We start from the raw sequence: 17961 nt of genomic DNA on the forward strand, positions 1-17961 counted from the left end.
TGTATGACCCATGAAAATTATGAAGCTTTCTTGAAAATACCAATATACTATAATTTTTATTTTATTGAGAAATATTATGTAGAGTTATTATAGTTACTAGTCCCAAGAGGTTTTTGCTTAAAAAAATTAGAAATATTAAAAATATTAAAATTCAAGCACCAATGTGGAAATTTGAAAATTCGTCATTTTTGAGCTTAAATATTTTTTATATAGCAAATAGCTGGAGATTTGCAAAAAATATCCTAGATTCCTACATCTTTCTACTTCGTGATTATGTACAAACATTAGAAAGAAATAATTTCAGGTAGTCAGGAAAAATTATTTTCTCTATGGGTCACGGGTGACCCAGTCGTCCTTAAAGGGTTAATTCAAAGTATGACCAAAAATGTCTATTGTATTTTATTAATTATTTTGCATAAAAATAGAGAATAGATTAACAAATTATGTAGAATTGGTTTGAACCTAGGATAAGTATTTTTAGTACTCGGGAAAAATTTAAATTAGAAATTGTGTCAAATAATGGTGCTAGAGTACTGCTCCAATGAAAAAGAGAAGTTTTTCTTCTATGAAATATTTTTTAGAACACGGCTGTTCTCAAGTGTTTCTGCATTATCGACTTTTCTGTGTTGGTTCCTGTCACGACTATTTTCGGCAGCCCTTGTCGTGTTTCAAAACCGCCAAACAGTCGTGGTAGGAACTAACACGAAGAACTGTCGACTAGAAGCACATAAGAACAGTCATGTACTAAAAAAATCTTCAAATGAATTGAATTAAAATTGACAGATTTTCCCATTTTTATTTTTCATTGGAATATTATCATAAACCTATCTTAATTTTTTTAAAGGACAAATAACGTTATATTTTAATTACAGATTAGTGAAATATATACCCCAGATAATTTAAAGATTCCTCGAAGTGCAAATTAAATCTCAAAGTTCCTAAGATAATTTGGTGGAAAACTTTCAGGGCTTTCCGGAAACTTATGAAAATCATTAGTGAAACTCGCAGAAACAATTTAAATTTTCCTGGAAGACAAATAAGCTCCAGGATAAGATGACTTGACATGGAATTGATCCCTTTGGCATCTCAATTGATACACAAGTTGCAATTTCATGTCAAAAAGTGAGATTTTTCTCAGAAGACTTTACTCATCATACCCCTCTCTGACAAGTGAAGAATTTTCCAAAGGCCAAAAGTTCTTAGGAGAGCCCCGAGAGAGTGAGAGTATCTTGGAAGAGAGTACCAGAAGGTGGAAAATTGTGAATTGTGAACGGAGCTTTAGTTTTCTCCACTTCTTTTTCCCCAGGACATCCAAAAAGGAGGAGAGTGACGAGCACCTGTTGTAGCGCTTGTGTACTACATAACGAAGCGGAACGAATCCCCGACAGGGACAACTAGCCCTGTTCAAAGATCCACCACAAATTCTATGTTGGAAGAGGTCAACAGCTGAAAGCTTTTTACTATTATGTACAAGAGCGTTGTCTCTGGCGTAAAATGTTCCATTTACATTATATACTTTTAACGCTAGCGTACAAATATACAAATGCGGAGCGATATTGCCGTGAGCCGGAAGCACGAACTAACGAGACATTCCACCGAAGCTCGGGTGGGCTTTAAGTGCGCCCAACTCCTCATCCTTTTCAGCTGAATAAGCGTTGTATGTTTCAATTCATCGCTTTTCGATGAAAAACATATTTGAAATCATCTCTATGAGCTTTTCCTTTTCGCATGATTCATGGTGCTTTCACATAGAAAAAAATCATTAGTTCTCTTTTATTGATTTTTATCTGTCACACTAGTATTATGGTGAAAATTATATCGGCATTTTAGTACATGATTGAGATTTAGTACTAATACGACGTAAAATGACTAATGGTGCTATTCCAATGAAGAATGAATCTTTTTAGTACATGACTGTTCTCATTTGCTTCTGCATAATCAAACCAATAAATGCAAGGAAATATCGATAACGCAGAACCACATAATAACAGCCATGTACTAAAAAATGTTCAGGAGCAAGATTTCCCGTATTCGTTTTTCATGTGAATTCAACCATAATCCACCTATTTATAATTTTCCGAACGTGATATTAGAGTCTGAGTTTATCAAAAACACTATCATTAAAAAGTTATTTTAGTACAGCCCTGTACTAAGTGAAAAATGGAATAACTCTGTGGAAGAATGCGGTAGTTGTGCTGATTCCTAAAGACCAATAACTAACTATTCTAAAAATAATCTTCTGTGCGAATATTAGTTTGGTTTTCGTAACAATCACAGTACTGTGTCGGCTTTGCTCCGAATCAACTATGACCGTGGTGTCACATATAAGATTAATATTAATATTAAGAAAAACCGGAGAGAGAGGTATATATATGCACAATTTCAAATGGAATATCACGTGTGTTAGAAAGAGTACACTCTAGTGGATTAAAACGATGAGTAAGATATTACTATTCGTATTAATTGATTTCTGAATCGTATTACAGACAATTCGAGCAATTTTCCATGCGTGCCAACTGTGATTCGGTCAGTTTTCGAGCTATGTAGTGCTGCCAACTTCGTACGCAGAGGGGAAATGTGAGAGAGAAGCAAAATAAAACAATTGCTATCTTTTTTTGCCATTCTCGCAGTTCAAAAAGTATTAATCTTAATATTAATCTTATATGTAACATGGTCATGACAGTGGATTGGTCTTGAATAGAGTCATGTTCGGTCTTCTGATCTTTCGAGATTTCTCCAAGGCTTTTTACAGTATCTCTCATGGCTTACTATGTCACAAACTAAGCGATATGTTTCCGTACGCCTGGAGTCCTATTACTGGCAGCTCACCGCGGTGTCACATATAAGATTAATATTAATATTAAGAAAAGCCGGAGAGAGAGAGATATATAGTATTCAAAATTCAAATGGAATATCACGTGTGTTAGAAAGAGTACACTCTAGTGGAGTAATACGATGAGTAAGATATTACTGTTCGTATTAATTGCTTTCTGAATCGTATTACAGGCAATTCGAGCAATTTTCCATGCGTACCAACTGTGATTCGGTCAGTTTTCGAGCGAAACGCGAAAGAGAGACAAGATAAAACACTTGCTATCTTTTTTTCGCCATTCTCGCAGTTCAGAAAGTATTAATTTTAATATTAATCTTATATGTGACATGGTCATGAATATTTATACATCTCGGACGAATTTAATTTCCAAAATCCTGTACAATGACCTCTAAAGTTGTTTTCTGACAAACTTTTTGATTTTTGACAAACTTTTTTCTGATCAATGAAGTCTACACACAACACAGAAAATTATTTCGTAAAATTGTACGTAAATGTTTATGAATTCCTTTTCTGGACATACGAAATGCTCGTAAATCGTATAACTCACAAACAAATTCGTAAAAGTTTGTACTTTTTCACAAAAATTGTTCGTAAAATGATAATTGAACGAGCATTTCTTGTACTGTTACAAACATTTGTTCTTAAATGTTCGAAAACATGCGGAAAATGTTCGTAAAATTTTGTCATTTGTTTGTAAAGTTCTGCAAGACAAACAGAAATCTACGAACAAATGTTTGTAAAAGAGCAAAAACTACTTGGCAAGTGATTATGTTATGAGCAATGTTTGTGAAAAAATACAAACTTTTACGAACTTTTTTGTGGGTTACACGATTTGTGAGCATTTCGTGAGTTCTTAGTAAAAATTCGCACACATTTACGAACAATTTTACAAAATATTTTTTTCAGTGTAGAAGCAATTATCGTCAAAAATTGCCTTTTTAAAAACATTTTGACGTTTCCACCGAGAGAAAAATTTCTTGAAAAAACCTTTTGTTTTTTAAATTGCTCCTAGTGCAAGGGGTAACTCATATTAAGAAACCCTTGTCAATTGTCCGAGAAATTCAGAAATTGCACGGTGAAACCCGAAAAAAACAGAAACCCATGTCAAAAAAGGAGAATGAGTTACCCTTTGTCCTAGTGTGTAGAGGCCTTAAGGACTGACCAAACTTTATAATGCAAATAAATACAGTAGAGTCTCGCTATAGTCCATATTTGGTTCCAGATTTGACACTTGGGTCGCACTAAAGTCCATGTCATTTTTTAAAATTATCAACGACTTTTAGTATTGAAATTGTTCGACGGTTTCCACTTTCTTTGCGATTTTAATACTTGTCCTCGCTCTCTTCATTATGGATCACAATTATCACAACTACACAATAAAGTTTGCCAAAAATATTAAAACATTTATGATAACATTTCATGTGTCGCGTACTAAAAAACATAACCTAACTCAAAATCAGTGCTTTGAAATCAACAGTCGATAAATTGTGGACTATAGAGCGATGGCCTATAGCGAGATTCTACTGTAACCAAAATTGTTGGCGGATAATGAACTTCAAAATCAATTTTCAAAAACAGCCAGAACCTATGAAACAACCGAAACAACCTCGTAACGTAAATCATTAACTACCGCGTTTAACCCGTTACACACTCTTTTCAAATATTTGTTCAACCTCATTAAACCAAATATTAAACAGTCAGTAGCCCAGTGGCATTTATGAGCAACCCCCAGAGAAAGAGAGACAGACATTCTGGCGATTGGTTCCACCCTCTCCCATTGAGGGGGGTGGTGTATCTCTTCGATGGTGTACAACTTTGGGAGAACATGAATTGGGTGGGTGAAAAATGAAATCCCCATCATGATGTGTCTCCCCACAAAAAAGGCATCACTTTATCATGGAAAATAGGCAGAGGAAGGCACGAGTTGAGGATTTTTGGGAGGTTTCCCTCGCTCGTCTTCACCCAAATGTAGGCCACCCAAAACGGCTAGAAGATAAAAATGGACAGAAATCTCGGTTGATTCCTCTCACCACGGAAAAAAGCCTCGTTTTTTTTTTGCACAACATAGCGAATAAAAGAGTTCAGGCAGTGCTTTTCTAAATAGGCACCATATGAATTATCCAATGTGTGAGTTTCAGCCAAAAGTGCCTCAATCGATGGAACTCTCGAAGGATTTCAGATGATGCTTTAAGAAGGAAAAATTCTCACTGAGAAATTTTCTCTTTGGTGGACGTTTTGGTGTTATTGGGTGGCTTTAGAGGAAGGGATTTTCCAATTTAAATTAAATTTCAATTAAACACTGTTTCGGTACTGTGTTTGCTGGGGTTATCCCATCTGCAAACTCGAGCGATTTGATTATTTATTTTGCCAGAAGTTCAAAACAGGTAAACCCGCAGAGCTCCCCAAGATGATTATTTGATTATTTCATTTAAATGCATGGGGTTCACATGTTGTTACTGTCACAGGAATTTCCGCAGTAGTGCCATGGGATTTAAGGTAACACTATGATTCAATATAGGACACTAATTCCTAAAATCCTAAAATTTTCCTAACTAGAATTAAAGATTTTATTGCCTATACATTGAAAGACTTGTAGCTTAAGGGGTTACATGGGCCAAAATAGACAAAAGAAAACGTTATATTTTTGGTAATTTCCGACGATTAATTCAATAGGTGTGGAAACCGGTGAGTGTCGGGTAAGAAGAAGCAAAGAAAATTTTCAAATTCTTCCGAAAGCTTTCGGCTCGGACTCCAAGCCTTCCTTAATAAATAAATGAATAAATAGTGCTCTTTGCCGCCCCAGACACTAAGGAAGGCTTGGAGTCCGAGCCGAAAGCTTTGGGAAGAATTTGAAAATTTTCTTTGCATCTTCTTACTCGACGCTCACCGGAAAACGTTATATTTTTCTCTAAAAATTTTAGTCTTTTTATTAAGCTAGAAAAAAAATTAGAGATTTTTTTTTAGTCTTCTTGACCCACATAACCCCTTAACTTTTATTTTTTTTTGTACTTTCTTGCATTTTCGAAAAATAATTACCATTCAGCGCGAGTACCAATAACTCATCAAGTAATCAATAACTCAACTTCTCCGGAGGAAGGTAGAAAAAATTTTTGTTTCCACCCAAAATCAATCTGGGGATCTCCTGCTATCTAGACGAGTACTTTAACCACTATGCTATAGAGGTCATAAGTTCTGATTTCATCGAAAACCGAAGTCCGATCAAGTTATTTTCGAATACTGCTCAAGACAGTAAACATTAAAGAGACTGAGACAAATCGTTGGAAAGGTCTCGATCTCAGCCACAACATACAACAACTTCATCGAAAACCTTTGCCTGGTTTTCGAAATATGCGACATTGAATTATCGAAAATTGATTGTTCGATTAATCAGATCTTCGATTAAATTATCTAAAATAGAGGTGTTCTTTTCTGATGCTGAAGAGTTCTTGCATTTAACCAGACCTTTCCAAATCGACCAAAATGATCAAGTTCTTACAATTAGAACCAATGATATGACTATTTTAAGATTAAATTTTTGACCCCCTATAGCTCGAATTAGTAGAGGCGGATAAGCTCAAGTTTTTTAAATCGAAAGCTCTTAGGCCATCCTATAAATAAACTAAAATTTAAGACCGATTCATACCATAGGGGCTGAATCATGAGGGGAAATTCAGGGGTCTTCAAAATTTGAGAAGCAGCTGGTAACGAGGAAAAAACGATGCCGAAAAGATATTAAATAAAGGACATTGGGCAAAAATATATGGGAGTTGGTCTATGTGGCGATCACAGATGGGACTAGGCGTATTTTATAGGTAATGGTGTAGTATGAAAAACTATCAAGACCCAGGACGATATACGCCGGTAGTCCTTGTACAAACGCCTTTATCCTTTCGAAAAAATACTATTTTGACTTCGAATTACTCAACATCAGCTAAAGGAATCTCCATGATATTCTGTATGGATTCAATGTATGACTTAAGATATTTATATATGAATACTACCTCTTCCCCCCACCCTTCCTTCCAGTAGCCCCGATACAAAATGTGCACTTTTTCAATATAACTTTATTCTGATAAAAAGTAGACAGCTGAAACTTGGCATGAGATCAAAGTGTATGAAAGGTTTTTTAACCATTTATATAGGCTCCTCCTCCCTTCACTCCTTCTTGTAGCTTCCAAACAAAATAGTGACTTTTTCCACTATAACTCCTCTGTGAAAATAAGTAGAAATCAGAAACTTGGCATAGGATCAAGGGTAATCGAAGGTTCTTTAACTGTGTATATATACGTTTCCCGCTGCCACTCTTTCCAGCAGTCCCCATACAAAATGAGGAGTTTTTCCACTATAACACCTCTCTGGGAAAGGGTAGAAACTCCGCATATAGGAACAAGGTTTATGGAAGTCTATTCAGTCATATAAAATCCGTTTACGATTTCAAAAGAATTCTATTCTACTACAAAAGAATTTCGATTCTACTGAAGTCGGTGAATGCAATGAGGCCCTCTCTATGACACATTAAAAATATAATACATACATATTATAAGATCATTAAAGGCGGTTGGGAATAGTTTCGAAACTAAAAACTTTTCTTGTTATTTGAAAACTGTTATTATCTGCACCGCCCCCTGTAGTCGACTTGTTAACTTATTTATACCGTCATTTTGTAGGATTTTTCGAGACCTTTCGATTGAGTATTCATTGATTAAATTTGGTACATAAATCTCTGAGATACAAGGTTTCAAATTTTAATTTTGAGCCCATATGTTTCAATGTCCTCCTACGCATGTTATGCATTGTACAAACATATGATTTTGTGTCCATTTCGAGAATATGCAGTCATTTAATGCTTTTTATTTTGCAATTTATGTATTTCCTTAAAAAAAGACAGTATAAATGCGCACATTTCTTATAAAGGCGTCTACACATTGGGATCAATTTTCGTCAAAAATTGCATTTTTGACAGAAATTTGACGTTTCCCCCTACAACGCTGCAGGGAATTTCCTTCAAAAAAGCAATTTTTGACAAAAATTACTCCCAATGTGTAGAGGCCATAAGAGATTATGTTCATTCTGCAAAAATAGTTTTTATGCTCTAGAATTTTTCCCTCATGGTGTAGAACTTTGCTACGGAACAAAAGTTGTTACCTTTACAAATGCCTACCCAATGGTATATAGGGTATAGGTCTCATTGGTGGACGCACCACATACTACTTTTGCCCATTGTCCTTTGGCGATCACCCGGTGTTCGGGTAACGATATATTTTACCAACTTCAAATGGCTCTCCTGAAAAGTTGTCATTCTGAGATAGAATAGTATGGAATGAAATCGTCGATCTTATGATAATCTATCTAAGGAATCTGTCTAAGTTTCTGTTTAAGGCATCAGCCACTATAAGAGAGATTTTCCAAGACACGCACCGGTGTATAGCCTAGAGAGGTGCATTTCAAAATACCTCCGTTTAAATGAGGACTCAATATGGAATTTTAATTTGTAATTTTCAATTATGTGAAATTTATTTTATTTGTCTAAAGAATGGTTTTTTTGTTAATGGTTAGTATTTTAGTAAAAATCGTACATTGAACAGATCAAAATAAAATGTTGGTAAGGTTTTCTTTAATTTTAGTATGTAAGGGTGGTCTTCACCGATCCTGTTTACATGTCCGTTCGATAAAGACCATACCGATCACACTATAAAGAAAAGCAGGGTGGGAAGATCATCCCCAAAGGGCAAAGTAACCCATATCTATGGTATCATTCGTATTTTACTGTCAAAAATGATAATTTTTCAACTGGAAATGTTTGCTCCATATAGGGTAAAGTGATATAATTTGGAATTAGTGTTACAAGTTGGACAATTCGCCGGTACAAGTTGGACATGGCTTTTTTCTTGATAAATACAGTACAAAATTTGTTTTTAAGCACAAGGAACCAAATTATAAAACTAAAGCATTAAAAATATATAAATAAAAATGAAATACTAAATTTATCAAGACGAAAAGTCCTGTCCAAATTGTACCATTTGTCCAACTTGTACCACTGTCCAATTTGTACCACTTTACCCTAACTATTCTTGGTTTTCTCTTCAAGGAGATTAACTATATAAAGGCTAATAAATAGCAAACGTCCTCATAGACGATTATTACGATGAAAATCGTCAAGTTAAATAGCCCCTTTACAGTTGAATAATAGATCTGTCAAGTATCCTTGAAAGGATTAAATCAAAGAAATATCCTAAGCTGTATTTAGATCATTTGTTGAGAGAGTTTCCATCTTCCAACTTTCCCCACTGAATTTAGGTCAAGTGGACCGTAAAGTATCCCAATTATCAGCCTCTATTCTCTTTCACTCTGATGATTAATCGCATGTAAATTCAGAGTAGAATCGAACATAGAGATTTCTCTATAAGTTATGCTCTAGAATTATGAATATTTCATGGGAAGAGGATGCAAAATTGTGGAGAATTCAATTAAAATGATTAAAATCTCTCACCGCAGAGCTATTTTCTGCCTTTTGTTGTGTCAATTTTCGAGGGGGGTTTGGGTTGGGCAGTTTCCTGAGGGTAAACACTGCGGTGTTGGATGAGAAAACAGAAAGGGATGAATGTTTTGTCATTCAGTATGTCCCAAAGTATTTTCCTTTCTATGTATATTATTTATTTTATATAGAAACAGTGTGTCTGTTGGAAATATCTGGTCAAGAGAGAATAAAATTGATAAAAGACAGAGTATAGAGAATTTTTGTTTTGGAGCGCAGGTGAGAGATGGTAGGCGATCATGTTATTTCGTACACATTTTATTGATTTAGAGCTCACACGAATGTTCTAACAAACGCACCCGCAAAACCACGAAGGCATTATAGGCTGAAATGTTGTAAAAACGAGAGGCTGACACGTGAATTGAGGCAATGAGTTGAAGGGAACATTTTATCAACCCCTCAGGAAGTGGTAAAAGGTTCGAAATGTTCAGGGGAGATCTATATATAAATCCCAAAGAATTGAGCAAAGGGGGGAATGGATGATTTATTAATTTTCAAATGCTACTGCTTTGGAAAATTTTTACGACAACCCAAAGAGTTATCGCAAATTTCCCTACGTAATGCGGATAAACATAAAATTTATCGGATGCTGTGAAACAATTCCCATTGTCAATTTTATCTTTGCTCATTTTAGGAACCCGAACAATGAAGAATCCACCCCTTTTGGGCGTCTTCTGTTGAGAGCTTTTTTGCAAAAAAAAAAAGAAAGAAAAGGAAAAACAAGCAAATCTCATCCTCAGCACCTAATTTCCATGGATAGAAATTTTGCCATTATTTAGAAAGGATGAGGATGTATGATAATGATTCCTGATACCATTCTTATTACCCTTCTTCCAAGAGCACCATTTTCCACTCTTGGACATTCTTTATTTTCTCCACGTAGAAAAGTGGAGGATTTTCTCGACGAAACCATCTCAATTTTCTTTCCAAAACGGGAAAATCTCATTCTTTAAAGCTTTAAAGCTCAGCATAATTGATTGTCTCGAGAGGATAAATTTTAAAATAAACCCCCTCATCTTCGTAGAACGTCTTTTACCCATGCTTTCTTCCCTTTTTCCTTTTTCCACTCATACAGAAAATTAATTCTGGAATTTATGGCGAGAAATTTCTCAATTGAACAACATCTTTTTGTGAATAATTTAATGAATTTATGGGGTGGTTTCTTATTCTCTTAAGTCGAATTAAAAGATAATCGCCTTATTTCTTATGAAGCTAACAGCTAACGGCTCAAGGTAATTCAAAATCCATGAGCTATAATCCTTTTTTGCCACTTTAACTCCTTTAAATGAAGAATTTCTAGTGAATCTTATGTTATTTTAAATCCAAAAATAACAGGTCAAGAACCATTCCAGGAAAACATATTTTTGTAACTCAGAAAAATATTCTTCTGCATTTCACATAAAAACACTTGATGTGTACATGACCTAAATTTAGTTTTTTTAGTATGTAAATTTCACTGGAAAATTGAATTTTCCTAGAGACCATATTCAAAAATAGAAATTTAATACTTTGGTAATTTATTTGTTGTTTTGCATGGTGATTTTGTGTTTTGATTTTTTGAATTTCATTTACTTTTGCGCCTAGAATTTAGACAAATTTATTTTAACCGGTTTTTGGTATTTAAACGTCCATAGCCCCGACTTAATCGATTTAAATCTATGTAAGAAAAACTTTAAAGGCCTTTAAGTAACTGACAATTCTTTGGAATAAGCGAAGTTCGTGAAAGCAACACCAGAGGCGCTGTTGACAAAACTTTAATAAAAATATTATGTGGCTTCTCGTTAATAAAATTAAACCATAACAAATTTCTTTTTTATTAAACTGTCAAGGGGTAATTCATTTCGATAACTTGGACCAATCTGTTCAGGAAACCACGGGCAACCTGGGGAACTCACAAGGAACCCGAAGAACCAACAGAGAACACAAGGAACTCACAGAAAACTCGGGGAACCCATACATTTTTCAGGGAATTTTCGGTGACCTCGGGGAACACAAACAATTTTCAGGGAACTCTCCAGAAACCCGCGGAACCCATACATTTTTCAGGGAACTCATAGCGAACCCAAATACTCTTTCAGAGAACCCGGGAAACTCTTTGTATTTGTGAGGAAACTCATCGGGGACTAATGGCCTCTACACACTAGAGAAATTTATGTCCATATTGAGGCAAATTCCCTACGCTTATGTAGGGGAAACTTTCAAATATGGACATATTTTTCTCTAGTATGTAGAGGCCATATTAGGGACCTCAGTCTTCTTCTTCTTCTTCTACTTTAATTAGGCAAATGCCTGTTTTTCCCACAGTAGGGCTACGGATTATTTATCGTGATTGAATGTTTGAAGGTGTCATGGTACTGAGCATCAACCGGAGTTGTGATTTTGATGTCCAAGACTCGTACCATCTTTTCGGTGGTCTACCTCTTGGTCTTGTAGTCGATGCTGGGAGATTTTTTTGGACTCTTTTTGCAAGTCTAGTGTCGTCCATTCGGTTCACATGATCTCTCCAGTATCGCCTTCTTGACCTTGACCATCGCACAATGTCCTGAACTTCACACTCCTCGCGAATATCTGAACTCCTCTTTTTATCGCGTAATGAGGGACCTCAGTGAATTCACATATTTTTCGGTCAACCGTGAACTCGAGCCATTCTAATTGCTTATGAAGGACCTCATGTAAATTGTTCTGTGAAAAGCAACGAAAGTCAAAGAGGTCAATTTCGATATTTTAAAGGACCCTATATAAAAATAAAAATAAAAATAAAATGCTGCATGGGACTTAATCAGTAATAAATCGATAAAGTACCCGTAAGTAAGATACCTTCCCTGAATCTACTTTTTTGTTAATAGCTTTTGTAGATTAAGCTTAAACTATTACAATTCAATCATGTTGTCCAATATCCCGTGTTGGAAGAATCTGCTGATCGTAGATCGTCTAGGAGCGTCTTCCCCACAATGTGGATGCTTCTTCTATGCTTACCGAGTTTTTGGACAGAGGTCGTGCATTTTTATTACGTTACATCACAGTGAAAATTTTTTTTTCTATACATTCAGATCTTTGTACCTGGGCGAGACTCGAACTCACAACACTGTCACTCAAGCCGGGTCTCGATCCGCCAAAAAGCCAACGGTCTTGCCTATTGCGTCACTGAGATCCCCATGGAATTTCACACAAATATTTATTAATTTTATTAAAGCTAAATACTAAAGTTCATTAACTAAAATTATAAAATTATTATTATTTTATTTTTTTCATCAGCCAGTGTCAAAAAAGCTATCAACAATTTTCAAATAGAGAAAGTTTAAGTTCAAAGGCAATTTTGTAATTCTTATAAATTGAGTACTAAATAATGTACTAATTTTTTAATTTGAACAATAGGAAAAGGTTAACTACGAGCTTTCGTGCTAAAATGTTCGATTTCAATTTGTTTTATGAAACTTATTTGCATTCAGTGAAAACTTCATTGCTCAGAATAAAGTCCACTATACATTAAAATGTTATTATTTTTTTTTATTTTTAGAATTAATATCTTGCAATAAAAGCTATTTTTTATTATAATATTTGAAAAAAAAAGAGAATTGTATAATTACTTTTGGTACGATAAAATTTCAAATGAACAATATATTCAGTAATTGATTTTGGTACATGTTTGTACTAAATTGAGTTTAACTTTCTGAATTGACATCAAATATGATATAAATAGGGTTATTTAATAATTAAGAGAAATTAGAAACGTCCCATAAGTTCGCCCAATATTTAAATTCACATGATCGTAAATCTATATATTTGAAAAGAAGAGTTTCTGTAGTTGAGCATATGTACTAAAATCAAAGGAAGGTCAACAAAATAAAATATCAACATACTTATAATACATTGAATGCGTAAATAGAAGCAGAAGAATAAGAAAAGAGGACAGAAACTAAATTTATTATGCCTAAATTTTATTTTTATGTAATAGTTACATTAGATGGATGATGTGAAAATTTGAAAAGTCTGCAATATCAATTTAGGCTGAAACTTTTATCAAAAGACTCTGAAAAAAAGTGTTTTCCCTCTGACTTTTAGAGCTTTAGTCGATTAATGTGTTTGCATCGTAAAACTATATATGAGTAGCTGTAATAATAGTCAACAACAGCAGGGAAAACACCCTGCTTGAGGGGTAGATCTTAAGAACTGACCAGGCGCCTCCATGGGCGAGGTGGGAGCTTTCAGTAGCAGACCCAGGGTCTGCAGGAGTTGGGGAGAAAAGTAAACGTTACGGACAGTGAAAAGGGCATCAAAACTATACTTTGAATGACGTATAAAGTGGGAGTAAAGCTAAAATGTTTGCCATATACACTAACTATGAAAATCCATCGTGAGGGATGTAGAATGGGGGAATGCTTTTGAGAGGTGGTGAGTGGTGAGGTGAGGTATATGGAAATGGGGGGAGCATAATTAAAGTGAGTATGGAGTGTGTATATTGTTGTAATTATCATTATCCTCTCTTTCACTTCCCTTGAACCCCAGAGCTTTTTACCTCCTGCAGCTTACGAGCAAAGTATAGTTTCATGTTCTAACCCCATCATCCCCGATTGGCGATTGCCTTAGGGTGGAGTGGGGATTGGGGTTGGAAAGTCTTAACAGACCATTTCACAGGAAACATAAAACACTTTTCTCAGTTAGTCGAAAAACCCCAGATGCAAGGGGAGAATATTATGGCTGGAAACGGTGTACACAGCTTCTTAAAAGCTCATAAAATTTTAGAATATAAAAATGAGAGTAGGGTAAGGGCTCATAATTTTGTGCAGTTTCTTATTTTGGACACTTTGAGGATAAAATTGGACACTAAAAATAAATTGATTAAAATGATGGATTTTAATTCCAAGATTTGATGAAAAATGAATTCTATCTAAATATTTGTCCTTTTTGGAAGATTTTGACACTAAATACGTTAAATTTTGAATATGATTTGAGTTGAAATTGCTTTGTTGAAAATTCAGTGTGAGCAATTGTTTACGAGAAATATCACAGAACTTTGTGTTTACTTCCAGTCTTATTTAGCTGTGGTGAGGTACTAACAATGTTTTTTTGAGTGATATTATTGAATATTCATTAAATATTGTGTTGATTCACGTTATTGGTGGTTTGTACATTTGACTTAAAGTGAGATTTGCCTTGTGAATTACGTTCCTCGCAAGGTTTTTCGTGTGAAAAATGGGAAATTTTCTAAGACATTCAACTCACTTTAATGAATGATATGGAAAGTTTCCGGGCTTCTTGTGATATTCTACGTTTCCCTTACATGAACAGGACTTGGTAAGATTGGTTCATGAAATGAAGAACAATGGGCATCCTATTGAGGCGGATTGGCTGTCCAAATTTACAGCCAAGTTGTCCAAATTAATAACCAAGTTGTCCAAAATTTGAGTCAAGTTCACCTCTATATATCAATTAATTTTTAAATGTTGTAAGACTAATTTGAGTAAAAACAAAGACAATAAACCCTTGAAAAGTTTCTAAACAACCCTTCTGAAAAGAGAGTAACAAAAAAGTCAATTAGTATATTGAAAATATCACACTTCAAACTTAGAACATCGATGCTTATAAGCAGACTGTCCAAAATTATGAGCCTTTACCCTATATTAAGATATACAGAAATTATTAAAAATGAAATGTTAATTCTACGCTTACAAATCAATAAAATAAACATAGCAGTTTCAAGGGAAAGGTACTTTACTCTGGTTTATCCGAATCTCGATCTGTTGATCGATTTAAAACTTAGTATCGATCTAGAACGCACTCAAAATGATCTTTAACCTGGTAAAATTGGCGGAATGGAAAATTATGTAAGAAAGCTCTAATTCTTGATCCTGAACTTTCAGTGTATAAGGACTCAAATAAACTCAGGCTGATCCACGACAATATTCAGACTGAAAAAAATTGGCAGTGAATATTTGTCCTAAACTGTCATACACTGAAGGCTTAGGATCATCGATTAGAGGGCCTTTTCATAAATTTCCATTACCTAATCCTTTGCTGCCAAATTTTATAGCCCAAATATTCCCGAGGATCAAATTGAATCTATTAGGCTTCTGAAGCGGTCTTCAGACTAGAAGTTTAGCCCAGTTCCCGAAGATACCAAAATCTTAATTATCAACCAATTTTATTGGTGTTATAGAACCTAATACCAATAGATCATTGCCATTAATAAATCGGATGCTAAGTCGTATTTTTCAAAAGAAATCCTTACTGATAAAAAATAGAAATGTTAAGCCAGTTATGCCTTATGACTAAGCCTAGGACTACAGCTCGTACAAGGGTATTTTGGACTGATATCACTGTCAAAATTATTGAGCTAAATATTCAAGAGGATCAATCTAAGTTTATTTGGGGCTTAATAGTGATTGGGCAGCGACTTATCATACTTTGCGGTATAAATAGAGGGTAAGGCGACAATTAGCCTATTCCCCTCAATCCCTATGTTCACCTTCAAACGGGCTAGATGCCTGGGAGGCCTGGGAGGAAGTCACGAACCTGAGGCTAACGAACAAAGGATCTGGTCCTTCTAGAGAGGGTTAGGCGAGGGGCTAACCCTCCCAGTAAAAGCAAGATTATTACGAAATCTCGCAATGAGCCTACGATAGGACGGACTTTTCGACAGCGACCTATGCTACGTTTTGGACCGAACTGACGTAAAGTCGCCAGGACTGCAAGAGGTTAGTGCGAGAGACCCGGTCCCTTAGAGGGATGTTACAGCCCCCTATATAAGTAAGTAATAGACAGTTATGAAATTTTGTTACGAAAATCGAAATTAGTAATTCGAAATCCATTTTGAGTACTACGATTGAACTTTTCCAAACCTTAGAAGTATTTCTATCTATAGTACCGGTAAAAGTGCAAGGAGCGTGAGAAGTGTTTCCAAAATACGGAGGAAGTATTGGAAGTATTGGAAAAGTATGAAGGATCAGACAATATAAAAAACACTGCGTGTGGTGTACAGATTCCCAATTATAGTATCTCCCCTTGTTTAGTTGCTTCTTGATTGTGTCTTGGGGTTCTTCGTGTGTGAAAAAGGGTAAAAGGATGAGAAGACTCTCTAGTCAGAAGTTTAAGCTAAAGAAAGTCAAAAAGGCTAATTTTGCAAAGGATTAAAGTTACTCAACTTTAATCTTTTCCCCAATAATTCTTGCTCTACTTTTTTTTTCCTTCATCATCTTCCGATGGGGTGAAGAAAATTCATAAACCACGCATTTCCCAAGGATGGAATTTTCCATTGAGGTATTTCCTTCCTTTTAGCCATCTCGGCCAACAATGATGTGGTGTTATTAAGAAATTCCTGTAATTTGTGTCAAAAGAAGAAAAAAAATATCTTGCAGTCTGCTTTTTCTGCACATCTGGCTTTTGTTTTCCGTGCCCTCATCTCAGAGACTTTTCCCCATCGCAATTTTCTCCGTCCGTGAGGGAATGTCGGCGGAAAAGAACAATGAGGCAACTCCCTTTGGACGGAAATGCCTTCCACCACCCTCTCCACAGAAAAAGGGGGTATGAGTGATAAGTTTCTCTGTCGTCAACTTCGATGCAGGGAAGAATATCGCGATTCAAAGTTTGTGATTGAAGAGGAAATTATATTCTCTCACTCCAAGCCCATTTTGACAAATAAGGAAAAGTGATGTGTTCATGGAGAGAAGTCTCCCCATGGAAACCATTTTAGTCCTTTCATCTTCCTTATCGGACTTTCTTTCCCACAAACTTCTCCTGGCTCCTACTTCTAGGATGATAAGTATAAAACAGCAAAGTGAGATGAAGAAATAAGATGGGAAGTGGATCATTTGTGCAGAGTGGTTTTAGCACAAATGGAGCAGGATCAGAAAAAAAAAACTAAAGGACACTTAAGGTCATCAACATGTCCTTAGATGCCAGTTACCGGTTAGGGATGATAAAACAGACGTCTGAAGCTATTTTGATATGTACTTTTAGTCTTTGTTATCTGACTGTGCAGAATTGGTCGATGGGATAATCTTTCTCAGCTTACGAATGCAGTGATTCCTCTTGATGCAAACGATAGGGCATAATGGAATACTGAATTGGAATAAAGTCATTAATTAGAATATAATTAATCAAATCAATTTAGTGTATCTATTGATAATCCCTAAATATAGGGTAGAAGTCCATATAATGCCATCATTTATAAATTGAATTTTGCAATATTTAAGTTCGAAAATATTGGATAATAAAAATTGAAGAAATAAATTAAAAATTAAAAAATTCTAAAAATTAGCAGAAAATTAGGCATGACATTGAATGGTTCCTCTAATCTACTTAGAATCATTACAACCAGTGAAAAAGCTATCTCATCATTTTGGCACTAGGACCGATTGTCAATACTAGTACGGCAGTGGACGCAAATTTTGCTTTTTGTTGAATTCCAAAAGCCAAAACTGCGAAATGCGAGAATTTCAAAAAGCCAAAATCCCGAAAATTCAAAACCCTGAAAAGCCAAGATTCCAAAAAGTCCATATCCCGAATGAGTTAAAATCAAGAAAAGCTAAAATCCGGAAAAGCCAAGATCCCAAAAATCCGAAAAAGCAAAAATCCTGAAAATCCAAAATCCCAA

This window comes from Phlebotomus papatasi, chromosome 1, assembly GCF_024763615.1.
Source record: "Phlebotomus papatasi isolate M1 chromosome 1, Ppap_2.1, whole genome shotgun sequence".
NCBI lineage: Eukaryota > Metazoa > Arthropoda > Insecta > Diptera > Psychodidae > Phlebotomus > Phlebotomus papatasi.